At 42.7% G+C, this 12,380-nt stretch overlaps 1 long non-coding RNA gene and 1 pseudogene across 1 annotated transcript; one reads left to right on the top strand and one right to left on the bottom strand.

Moving 5' to 3' along the window:
* Positions 1 to 7,658: 7,658 nt before the first annotated feature.
* Positions 7,659 to 12,364, bottom strand: LOC143271948 (uncharacterized). Its single transcript, XR_013049285.1, has 2 exons — positions 12,158 to 12,364; positions 7,659 to 11,385 (listed from the first exon to the last, which is right to left on the bottom strand). It is a non-coding gene; the product is annotated as an uncharacterized LOC143271948 (long non-coding RNA).
* On the top strand, positions 7,876 to 7,977 carry LOC121827738 (small nucleolar RNA SNORA70; annotated as a pseudogene).
* Positions 12,365 to 12,380: the final 16 nt, after the last annotated feature.

Here is a 12,380-nt window from a genome sequence, read left to right as displayed (position 1 = left end):
CACAAGAAGATGGAAGCAGGCCCTTACCTGATACTGAATTGGCCAGTGCCTTCATCTCAAGTTCCATTACTTCCATAACTATGAGAAATGTTTGTTATTTAAAAGCTACCCAGTCTGTGGTATTCTGTTATAATGGCCCAAATGGACAAAGACACTAACATCAATTAGTTTTGGTTTTGGAGAATGGATTTCTTCTCAGGCTGTCCTCAAACAGATGTAGGTAAGGGTGACCTCAAACACCTGATCCTTCTGCCTCCTTATGGGCATGTATTATATACCCAGTTTGGGAATTCTTTTTTCTTTTTTGAGACAGAGTCTCTCTATGTAGCCCTGGTTGTCCGAAACTCACTGTGTAGACCAGGCTGACCCCAAACTCACAGAGAACCTCCTGAGGGCTGGAATTAAAAGCCTGAAAATCACCATGCCTGGCTAGGAATTTTTTTCTTACTCTCTTTTCATCCTGCCATAGTTAGTTTCAGCTGTTAACTTGACACAAAACTATGGAAAGAAGGAAACTCAAATAATTGCTCAGATCAGTTTGGCCAGAAGCCATGTCTGTGAGGAATTTTATTAATTCCTAACTGATATAGGAGGTCCCAGCCTACGATGGGTGGTGTGCCATCCCTAGGAAGGTTGACCTGGTCTGGATGAAAGGGAGCTGAGCAAGCCAAAAAGCAGCATCCCACAAGGGGCATTCCGCCATGGCCTCTGCTTTAGTTCCTGCCCGAGTTCTTCCTCTGGCTTCACTTGATCATGGCTGTATCCTGTAAGCCTTGAAATCCATTTATTTATTTATTTGGTTTTTCGAGACAGAGTTTCCTTGTGTTGCCCTGGCTGTCCTGAAACTCACTCTGTAGACCAGGCTGGCCTCGAACTCACAGAGATCTGCCTGCTCTGCCACCAATGTCTGGTTTATTTATTTATTTATTTTAAAAGCAGGGTCGGGCTGGAGAGATGGCTCAGCCGTTAAAGGCTAGGCTCACAACCAAAAATATAAGAGTTCGGTTCCCAGCACCCACGGCTGTCTCTCCAGCCACCTTTAAAATGTATAGTTCTGTTTGTGTTTGGATGATTCAAATATGAAAAGGAAATTGCCTTTGTAATATGAGAATGTATTAGTACAAACTTGTATAAATATATATAAAAAAAAAAAAAAAAAAAAAAAAAAAAAAAAAAAAGCAGGGTCATACTATGTATTCCTGGCTGGCTGGAACTCAGATGTCCATCTACCTCTGCCTTCTGGAATTGAAGGCATGTACCACCACACCTAACCCTTTCCTTCCCAGGTTGCTTTTGGTTCTGGTGTTTATCACAGCAACAGAGAAGCAAACTAGAAGTGGTACCAGTTCCAAGTGGTCAGCCCTAAACATATTCATATATCTGTAACACGGTCTCCATGATTAGACCAGGTAAGTCTTCAATGTTCTATCTGGTGGTATCTGCTAACAATCTCACCAGGAGAATTAAAGACTGCTGCTATCAGGAACAAGAAGTTGGAATCAGTTGTTTTTCTTCTTCCGTGTTCTCTCATGCACTGTTCTAAAACCTCCAAACACCCAACTTTCCCCTTTCAGTTTTGACTTCTAAGTTTAACTACTGCTTTTTGAAAACAACTACTTGTGCTCTAGAGATGGCTCAGTGGGCAGACACCTGCAATTGAGCCTTCAACTTGAGTGTGATCCCTGGGCTCCAGATGTTAGGAGGAGAGAAATGACTCCTGAAAGTTGTCCTGTGGCCATACCTGCACTATGGCATGTGCACCCATGCATGTACACACACACACACACACACACACACACACACACACACACTGTAATAAAATAAAAGGCAGTGACAAGTGGATCTCTGAGTTTGAGGCCAGCCTGGTTACAGAATGAGTTTTAGGACAGCCAGAGCTACAGAGAAACCATGTCTTGAAAAACAACAAACAAAAATAAATAAATAAAAACAACTGCTATATTGCTCTTTTAAAGTGTTATTTTATGAGACAGTCTTCCTGGCTTGGCCTGCTCTCTTCATCCTCCTGCCTCTGCCTCTCTCCCAGAATCTCTGATAAAACCTTTCAATAGGAGGTTCTCCTTTCCTGAACCAATATACTTTCTAACTGCATTCTAAATACTTTTATTATATCCATATATGAGTGTAGCTCTCACCCCTCATCCAAGAAGCTTTTCTCAGCAGATCAAGACCTTTATAGGAATCCCTAACTGGTCAGCATACAGAGAAAACTGACTGGGATGCCCAACACTAACTGACATACCCACAACACACCCTTACACAAGACTCAGAGCACCAGGGAAGCAGGGCTGGGAGACAGACTGTAAAAGCCAGAAGATGGTCTGCTGTGAGACAATGTCTTGTATATTACAGGGAAGATGCACTCAAATCTCAAAATATATATGGTCATCTAAACAAGAGCTGCACAATGATGACACCAGTTGATAAGCCAACAAAAGAAATCTCACTGGGCCCCATCCTGAGATGAAGAGTGTGGTGGTCTGAATGAAAATTACCCCCCGACACAGGCTCATATGTTTGAATGCTTAGTCATCAGGGAGTCATCAGCACTACATTAGAGGGATTGGGATTACATGTGGCCTTGGAGGACGTGTGTCACTAGGGATGGGCTTTGAGGTTTCAGAAGCCCAAGTCAGACCTACAGGCCTGATCATTTCCTGCTGCCTGAGGATCCAGATGTAGAACTCATAGCTACTTCAGCAACACTATGTCTGCCTGCATGCTGCCATGCTCCCTGCCATGATGACAGTGGACTAAGCCTCTGGAAATGTAAGCAAGCTCCAATTAAATGCCTTCCTTTATAAGAGCTGCTGTGGTCATTGTGTCTCTTCACAGCAATAGAACACTGACGAAGACAAAGAGCTACAGGCAATTAATGGCTGCTGAGAGGGGAGAATCAGTCTTCTTCAGGGACAAGCCCTGATAGGTTATTCAGTCCTAAGTGGCAAGTCCTAAACATACATGTAAAAGCAACAGTAAGTGAACTCCACAGGCTGTATTTACATAGACATATGTGTGTGTGTATATGTGTGTGTATGTAACAATAAGCAGGGGTCATGAATTTGAGAGGGCAAGGGAAGAACTGGAAGGAGGGGTGAAAATTATATAAATATCATACATGTGAAATTAAATTTTTAATGTTTTTAAAATGTCTATTTTATCTTATATGCATGGGTATTTTGTTTGTGACTCACTCACATGAGTGCCTGCCAGAAGAGGGTGTCAAAACTCCTGGAACTGGAATCACAGATGGTTGTGAGCCATCATGTGGGTGCTGGGGATTGAACCTGTGTCCTCTGCAAGAACAGCAAGTGCTCTTAATCCTTGAGCCATCTCTCTAGCCCCACGAAATTCTAAAAAAAAATGTTAAAATTTAAATTAAAAGAAACCTTTCAGCAATGGCCAACAAATGCAAGGAGTAGGAAACTTGAAACAGGTTGTAGGACCTCACCAGACACCACATCTGGCAGGGCTTTCACCACCTCCAGAGTTTTGAGTTCTCCGTGAAGATTATGCAGTGGACCAATCACCCATCCTGTGCAATAAAGCATACCCTCCATTCTGAGGGATGGAGCCGGCCTGCTGGGGATGGAAGCAGCCTGGGATATTAGCACTGAGTTGCTCTCCCCAGGAAAACACTGCTGTGGGATGGTCTGTATGTCAAATGTGTTGCTCTGATTGGTCAATAAATAAAACATTGATTGGCCAATGGCCAGGCAGGAAGTATAGGCAGGACTAACAGAGAGGAGAACTGAGAGAATAGGAAGGCGGAGGGAGACACTGCCAGCCGCCGCCATGACAAGCAGCATGTGAAGATGCCGGTAAGCCACGAGCCACGTGGCAAGGTATAGATTTATAGAAATAGATTAATTTAAGATGTAAGAACTAGATTGCTAGAAGCCTGAGCCATTAGGCCAAACAGTTTAAATAATATAAGTGTCTGTGTGTTTATTTTATAAGTGGGCTGTCGGACTGCCAGGGCTTGGCGGGACCTGGAGAGAAAACTCTCCAGCTACAAAACACAGATGAAGCTGTTTCACAGCTAATTCAGCCTACTCCCTGGCTTTCATATCATGGTTCTATAAATTACAAGTTTGCCACAGGAATGGGGGAGAGGAAGCAGCAATTTTTCTGGCCCCAGTTCCACCCACAGCGTTAATAAACCCAATTTCCTTTATAAATTTTTGGTCTCCCAGTTTTTTCTTTTAGAATGTGGTAAGCAAGAAACCTGAGAGACCAGTTATACCTACAACAGAATTCATTCAGCAACACCTCCAGGAAATAGCTTACAGTGTATTAGATGGCTATGTAAACCTGTTTACAAAGCACGCAACCTTCATTTGTAATCACATAATGACATGTCCTAGTAACATGTTATCACGTGACTGGTTCAATTCTGTCGTCTTTCAAGGAGCTTTTGGGTCTAGAGTAAAGATACCCAATGCAGAAGAGAAGTAATATGGGATTTGGATGGGGAGTGGAGAAGCACAGAGAAGTTATAGCTAAACTACTCTTGAGAACTCAGAGAAAGCTTCCTAACAGTGGTAAAAACTTGAGCTGAATCATGGAAAATTAACAGAACACAGGCTGCCAAGTGGAGGAAAATAATTTTTCTCTAAAGGACAGTTCTAACAAGAAGTATTGACAAATGGTGACAAACTGGTTTCTTAAGCCCTGAGAGAGTATACTAGAAACATATACACCCTGAGAATAATGTCTATATATTGAGTATGTGCCTCCAAAACAGGCTGAAGAGGTGGCTCAGCTGTTAAAGAGTGCTTTCTGTTCTTCCAAAGGACCTACATCAGGCTGATCACAGCCAGCCCTTACTCCAGCTCAAGGGGATCTGTTGCCCTTTACCCGCTTTTGGATACAAGAGGTCCTGTCTCAAAAAAACAAACAAAAAAGCAAGCAAAACTCCATATCCATGTGTGCTTGCTTACTTAAACACAGTTTTTTTTGTTTTGTTTTTGTTTGTTTGTTTGTTTGTTTGTTTGGAGACTAGACCTCTTGTATCCCAGGCAGTCCTTGAACTCACTGCTCACCTTGAACTTCTGATCTTCTTGTATCCATTTCCCAGAGTGCTCAGATTACAAGTATTCATCAATATAGGTTTGGGGCTGTTTTTAAGGACAGGAATTGCTACACATCTTCCTGAGATTGCCATTCTCATCTGTAACTTAATTACTCTGAAGGGATTTTATTGAGTACGGATTTTATTATAGAGTTAGCATTGTATAAGAATTCAGAGTTTGAAGCCATGTATATTAGTTAGAATTTGATTTTACCTACTATCTTGTAATTCTGAATGAAGTACTTCTCTTTCCTGGATTTATTCATCTATGAAATGTCAATGCTAAATTCACAGCATTAGTAAGATTTTATAAAGCAAGGCTAATGTTAAATCAATATACAACTGTCAAGACTGAACTGGCTGTTAAAATACAGACATATTTGCCAAGTGGTAGTGTGTGCCTTTAATCTCAGCACTTGGGAGGCAGAGGCAAGCAGATCTCTGAGTTCAAGACCAGCCTGGTCTACATATCAAGTTCCAGGACAGCCAGAACTACACAGAAACCCTGTCTTGAAAACAAAACAATTAAAATAGAGACATATTTATACATGGATTCATATACACACAGCTCTTCACAGAATATTGCCAACACCACTACACTCTGTGCACTCTGCCCCTCCCTGTGACTCAGCAGTTAACGGGTTTCTGGTAGAGGAAAATCCTGTCATAAAAACATCTACAGAATCCCAATTGTCTTAACATTTTGTTTTAATATCATCCAAAAATAGCTAACATAAGTGAAGTAGCTGATACATAATAGGCATTCAAAAAATATCCAAGTGTACCTTTGTCAACTTACCAATTATTCTATGGGTTTAGATAGGGAATGGCCCTTTATGGAGTGACAATCATCTGTTCTGTATGTATTGGGTACTAATGTTATTGCACATCTTAATTGTTTGCACTTAGGTGAAACTCAGTGCTTCAGAACTCCAAGATACTGAGACAAAAGGGATCTGTGACTAAGAGAATATGAATTCCTTGGGGACAAAATAAGACTAAGGTGCTGAGGTTGACCTTTCACTGTGGGTAAGCAGGAGGCTTAAATGCTAAGCACCAGTGTACCCCAGTGTCTCATGAATTTTTTTTTTCACGGAAGGCAGGTTTTCTGAGTCTGCTTTGATCATATACTCTCTAATCACTGCATGATCCAGCACAGCTTACCAAAGCTAGGGTACCATCCAGGAGTTCTGGAACCTGTAGCAACTTTAATAATAAGCATGGCTCATGACTGGGGAGATGGCCCAGTCAATAAGGTGCTTGCTATGCTAGTGAGGACCTGAGTCCAACTGCCAGCACCCATTAAAAAAAAAGGGGGGGGGGGCTGGAGAGATGGCTTAGAGGTTAAGAACACTGGCTGTTCTTTCAGAGGTCCTGAGTTCAATTCCCAGCAACCACATGGTGGCTCACAACCATTTGTAATGAGATCTGGCTCTATCTTCTGGCCTGCAGGGATACATGCAAACAGAACACTGTATACATAATAAATAAATAAATCTTAAAAAAAAAAAATAAAAGCGCCAGATGCCTGTAATCCCAGCACTGGAGAGAACCCTTGGGGCTAAATGGCCAGCCAGTCTAATTGGTGAGCTCAAGGTTTAGTGAGAGACTCTGCCTTAAAAAATATGGTAGCACTGACTGTAATAGCACACACCATTAGTCCCAGCAGAAGCAGAAGCAAGTGGATCTCTGTGAGTTTGAGGCCTGCCTGGTCTACATAGATTTCCAAGACATCTAGGACTTGGTGCCTGATGTCATCTTCCGGCCTCCACATTGCACATACACATTTACGCAATAGAGAGTGAGAAAAAGCATAGTTTAAGAATCCCTGATACTTCTTTATCAACAAGAAAGAGGTCTATATGCTCTCTCTGCGAGGCTTCTGTGCCTGGTTCACTGGTTATGGTAGAAGTGTTACTGTGATAGTTTCTGAGTCCAGGTTTTAGATCTTGTGGTTGTCATTCTCCACCACTTCCAGTGTTTACTCTCAGAACCAGCCGTCATGTGGCAGGAAGAAATCCAAGCAACTCCTGGTGAAACTCACAGTTCTAGCAGAGCAACTGGACAGAAGCCAACTAGAAAATGATCAGTCGTGTGAATGAGTCTATTGGGAGAAATTAGCTGATACCACATGGAACAAAGATGAGCTGCAACCCAAAGTGTAGGTCCTAAGTATAATTTTTCTTGTAGTCTAACCCATTAACTTTTGCTAAATAGCAATAGATAATAACATGCTCAAAAAGACAACTAGAAATGAAGTATTTTTGTCCAGACTGACCCTTCCTACAAATGACTCCTTGTAAAAACCTCATTACCTCATTATCAAAGCTGATAACGGCTTTGAACTTCTGATCCTTCTATCTCTACCTCTTGAGTAGTGGGATTACAGGCAGGGCTCACCATGCCTCAGCTTAATATGGCCTGTTTTATACTCCTGATGCCTCCTTCTAATATGACTGGTTGTCCTTATTTTCAGAAGCCTCTGTCTTAGCTGGATGGTTGGAACCTTCTGAGCTTGGAATGGACTTCACAGATTTCCAGTAAATTATAACCTACAAGCTAAGAATTGTTTTTATTTTTTGAGACAGGTTTTCTCTGTGCAGCCCCTGGCTATTCTGGAACTTGCTCTGTAGACCAGAGTGGCCTCAAACTCAGAGATCTGCCTGCTTTTGCTTCCTGAGTGCTGGGATTAAAGGTGTGCACCACCACTTCCTGGCTCCTTTTCTAATAAAAAAAACAGATATGTTCTAATCCCATTTTTTTTCTTTTTTAACCTTTAAAAATTACATCTATCTGGTGTGCAGTGTCTGTGAACAGCAGCCTCCTTGAGCACACACACAGCCTGTTGCCTATATGGTTGTTTCTAAGGGACCTTGGGGACAATTTCCCGGTGGCTACTCTCATCTCTGATCTCAATGCTGCTCCCAATCTAGGCTCCAGACAGGTATGCAGGTTGCCTTTGGGAAGCCTCAGGGTACAGTGAACAGTGTTCACAGTGGCCAGGTCATCATGGGAATCTACACTAAGCTGCAGAATAAGGAACACATGTTTGAAGCCCTGCCTAGAGCCAACTTCAATTTCCCGGGCTACCAGAAGACCCACATATTAAAGAAGTGGGGCTTCACCAAGTTTCATGCAGATTAATTTGAAGACATGGTGGTGAAGTCATTCATTCTTGATAGCTACATGGTCAACTATATCCACAATCACGGTCCCCTGGACAAGTGGTGGACTCTGAATTGAGGGCTTCCATCCACTATACCCCACCAAATCATGTTCAGTAGTATGTCTCATGTCCAGTCTAAAACAAGTTACATGTATTTAGTTGTTTATTTTGTGTGTAGCACATATGTAGAGTTCAGAGGACAACTTTCAGGAGTCAGTTCTCACCTTCTACCATGAGTTCTGAGGATGAAACTCAGGTTGTGAGGCTTGGTAGCAGGTACCTTTACCCACTGAACTTTATTTATTTTCCTGAGATAGGGTTTCTCTGCCTAGCCCTGGCTATCAGGCTGGCCTCAAATTTAGAGATCCACTTGCTTCTGCCTTCTGAATGCTGGGATTTAAAGGCGTGTGCCACCACTGCCTGGCTACCCACTGAGCATTCTTGATGGCCCTAGACCAGTGGTTCTTAACCTTCCTAATGCTGCGATTCTTTACTACAGTTTCTCATGCGGTAACCCCCAACCATAAAATTATTTTCGTTGCTACTTCATAACTAAAACTTTGCAACTGTTATTGTTATATAAGTATCTGTTTTGTGATGGTCTGTGTGGTGATTCCTATGAAAGGGTCACTTGAACCCAAAGGGGTTATGACCCACAGGTTGAGAACCACTGCCCTAGACGAAAGAAGTTTTCATTTCACTCTTTTCCCAGTATAGAGAAAATTGAAGTGCAGGGCTTCATAGTAGTTCTCTTAGGCCAGAGTGAATAATTAGCAGCAATAAGACTTAATGAAAGGCTCACACTCTCAGTGAGCTGTTCTTCAACAGTCATCCTCTCTGTCCTAATACCACTCAAAAGTGGAGCAATGCCCCAGACAAGGCACTTACTTTCTATTGGTAACATGAAGAGTATGGACTTAGTTTTGTTTCTTTCAAGTTTCATGTGCACCATTGTTTCACAGGCTAAGACACAAACTCATAAGCTCCTAGCTTCTTATTGCTAAAATATCATTGTGCCGATTTTGGCTTTGGATTTTTTTTTTCTCCCCAAAACAGGGTTTCTCTGTATAGTTCTGGCTGTCCTGGAACTCACTCTGTAGACCAGGCTGGCTTTGAACTCACAGAAATCCACCTGCCTCTGCCTCCTCATAGCTGGGTTTAAAGGTGTGTGCCACCACTGCCTGTTGGGATTTTTTTTTTTTTTTAAAGCAGGGCCTCATGTAGCCCAAGCTGACTTGGAACTTGCAATATACAGTTGAAGGTAGCCTTGAAGGACTGCTTTTCCTACCTCTACCTCCCAACTGTTACAATTACAATTGTATATCAAGCTGTCTGGTTTTTGTTGTTGTTTTTAGAGATGGAGGGTCTCACTATGTAACTCTGGCTGGTGGCCTTGAATATACAGAGATCCACCTGCCTCTGCCTCCTGAGTCCTGGGAATAAGGGTCTGGCTTCAAACTCATTATCTTTCTGCTTCAGTCTTTGACTTCAGGTTTCTTCTGTAAAATAAGTTTACTGAACAATAATTATGTTGCTATACATGAGACTTTAGCTATGATAGGGTTCAATAAACAATATATGAAGTGTGTTGGAAAACGTTAACAACAAATTATTACTAATTAGATTTCTTCTCTAGCAATAATGGGAAAGTCCCATTCTTTCTGCCTTGCTGGAAGAAACAGACACTGTGGAAGTGGAGGAGGAAGGAACTTGAGAGAAGCACGAAGAAGCGCAGAGGAGGCAAGAGGGAGCACAGCGGGCGTCTGTGGGAGGATGCCTGCGCTCCCGATCACCTCAGCGATCACCTCAGCGCCGCTCTCTTCAGCTGTCTAACGCTGAGGATTCCAGCCTCTCTGCAAACCCCACCAATTTTGCCTGTTGAAATTTTTTTTTTTTTTTTGAGAAAGCTGGAAGTTTAATTAGCTTTCTAACCAACCAAATTCCTGCCATATTTAAATGTTCCTGTGTCATCAAAGAAGCTATTGATTCTGTAATAATTTTTGATTGAGTTGACTTTTTAAAAACTGTTTGAGCCGGGCGGTGGTGGCGCACGCTTTTAATCCCAGCACTCGGGAGGCAGAGGCAGGTGGATCTCTGTGAGTTCCAGGCCAGCCTGGGCTACAGAGTGAGTTCCAGGAAAGGCGCAAAGCTACACAGAGAAACCCTGTCTCGAAAAACCAAAAAAAAAAAAAAAAAAAAAAAAAAACTGTTTGAATTTTAATTGTAATGAAGAAGTTATAGTAACAAACATTTGGGTTTTTACAGACATTATTTCCATTCTGGGGATAAGCTCAATAAAGGTCATATCCTGTTTCCCTTCCTCCCCACAAAAAGGCAAAGAGATAAGAAGGTGAAATGAAGGGAAAAGAGAAGTTGACAGGGAGAATGTAAGAAAGTTACAAATGGGAATAGAAGGAGATGGAAGGGAATAAGTGAGGAAAAACAAAACACAGAAAACAGACCAGGGAGGAAAGGACAGCAGGAGACGTGGAGGCGGCCAGGGAATTTAGGGTGAAGGAAGAAAAGAGTACCAGAAGGAAGAGAAAGTGAGGGTTTTCAGAGGGCTAATTACCACCTTCGCTGTCTGTTAGCTATCATTTAAACCTCTGGTCACTGTCTCGAACGCTTCCTTTCTTTCTCAGTCTCAGTTCTAAAAACAGGGACATGCACTCTTCCTCAGCCTTCTAGTCTTACACACAGTCACACCTTGGATGGGCATCACACAAACTCACAGTCTCTGAAATTTCATTTCCCAACATTCTGTACAGACCACCAGCATCTGTGCTGCTAGCTCACTTGATCAAATACCTGCCACTGTATCCGCTTCCTAGTCAGTGCTCAAATATCCTGGTTCCTTTCCCTGCCACCTCCCACTACCATCCCACAAATGCCATTATTTGCTTTCCTGTATGGTTTTGATTAAACATTATCATAAATACCCTCAACTCTCTAGACCTCCTGACCCCTCTCTGTTGTACTTACCTTGAAAACTCAACCCTGAAAGAACATAGCCATCTGCTTTCTCTGCCTACACTGGAACAATTAAACATCTTCAGTTAATTGAAATCCATGGTCTCAGACCCCAAATGAGCTTTTTGGGAACACCACATTCTCCAGATTTTCCTACCTGTCAACAGAAGTTTGAAGGAAAAGAGGCATTTCTGTGTTAAACATTCCACAAGGCTAACTGAGCACAACTTCAGTGATTTTGGAGAGCTGGAATGCTGCAGGTCCAGAGCCAAACTCAGACTATCTTAGCCCCTAAACAGACATTTATTGCCCACCTGTGTGTGACCTAACATTCTTGTGACTATTAGGTAGGTCCTTTTGTAATGTACAAACAGAACCCTAGTTTCCAAACCCAAAGGCTAAGAATGCCATCATATAGCATCTGAGGCCAATAGTAGAGATTACTAGCTTTGTTATAAATCATTTCCACTAACTTATCTGAAAAAAAAAGCCTTGATTCATAACTTTGTTCTGTTACTATAAAAACTCCATGAAAATGCTATCACTGTCGTCTCCAACTTTCAAAAGTTTGTGTTCATTCAGGCTCAGTTTTTAGACTCTTCTCTGTTAAGATTTTATCCTAATGGTTGGGATCAGGGTAACAAGGCTATGCTTAAAGGCTTTCACTGTGGCTAGAATATAATCTAAATGCTTTTCCATAACCGGCTCAACTCTCCATTTATCACTTTTCATTTCCCTATAGAGCCCTAGCCTTCCCACATGCCCTCCTCTCGGTGGGTCACTGCATCCTAGTCTCTGCTCTTTCCAGCCCTCATGTCTTGGTTCCAAGGTCACCTCTTCAGAGGCCTTCTCTGCAGATCTCAACCAACGGTTCTTGTTTTCCTCTTGGTTTCCCCCCCCCAACAGTGCGGTTGTTCCTACTGATTCACCTGTCTGCCTATTCAGTTCAGCCGCTTCTCGTGGGAAAGGGAACTCCGAGGGACAGAACCACAGATCTAGCTAAAAATCCACCCGGCCTCCGACACCGAAAAAAATCCCGGCTCTCCTGCCACATCAGGAAGGACCGGAACCGCGAGCGGAAGCTGGCGCCTTGCAGGATGCCCCGCCCCTTCCGGTCGCGGCGGCCCGCAGCTGGCGGCGGGGCCCGGCGCC

Source organism: Peromyscus maniculatus, chromosome 2, assembly GCF_049852395.1.
Source record: "Peromyscus maniculatus bairdii isolate BWxNUB_F1_BW_parent chromosome 2, HU_Pman_BW_mat_3.1, whole genome shotgun sequence".
Taxonomy (NCBI): Eukaryota; Metazoa; Chordata; class Mammalia; order Rodentia; family Cricetidae; genus Peromyscus; species Peromyscus maniculatus.
The sequence above is the reverse complement of the archived record's forward strand: the minus strand, read 5'-3'. Positions and strand labels throughout refer to the sequence as shown.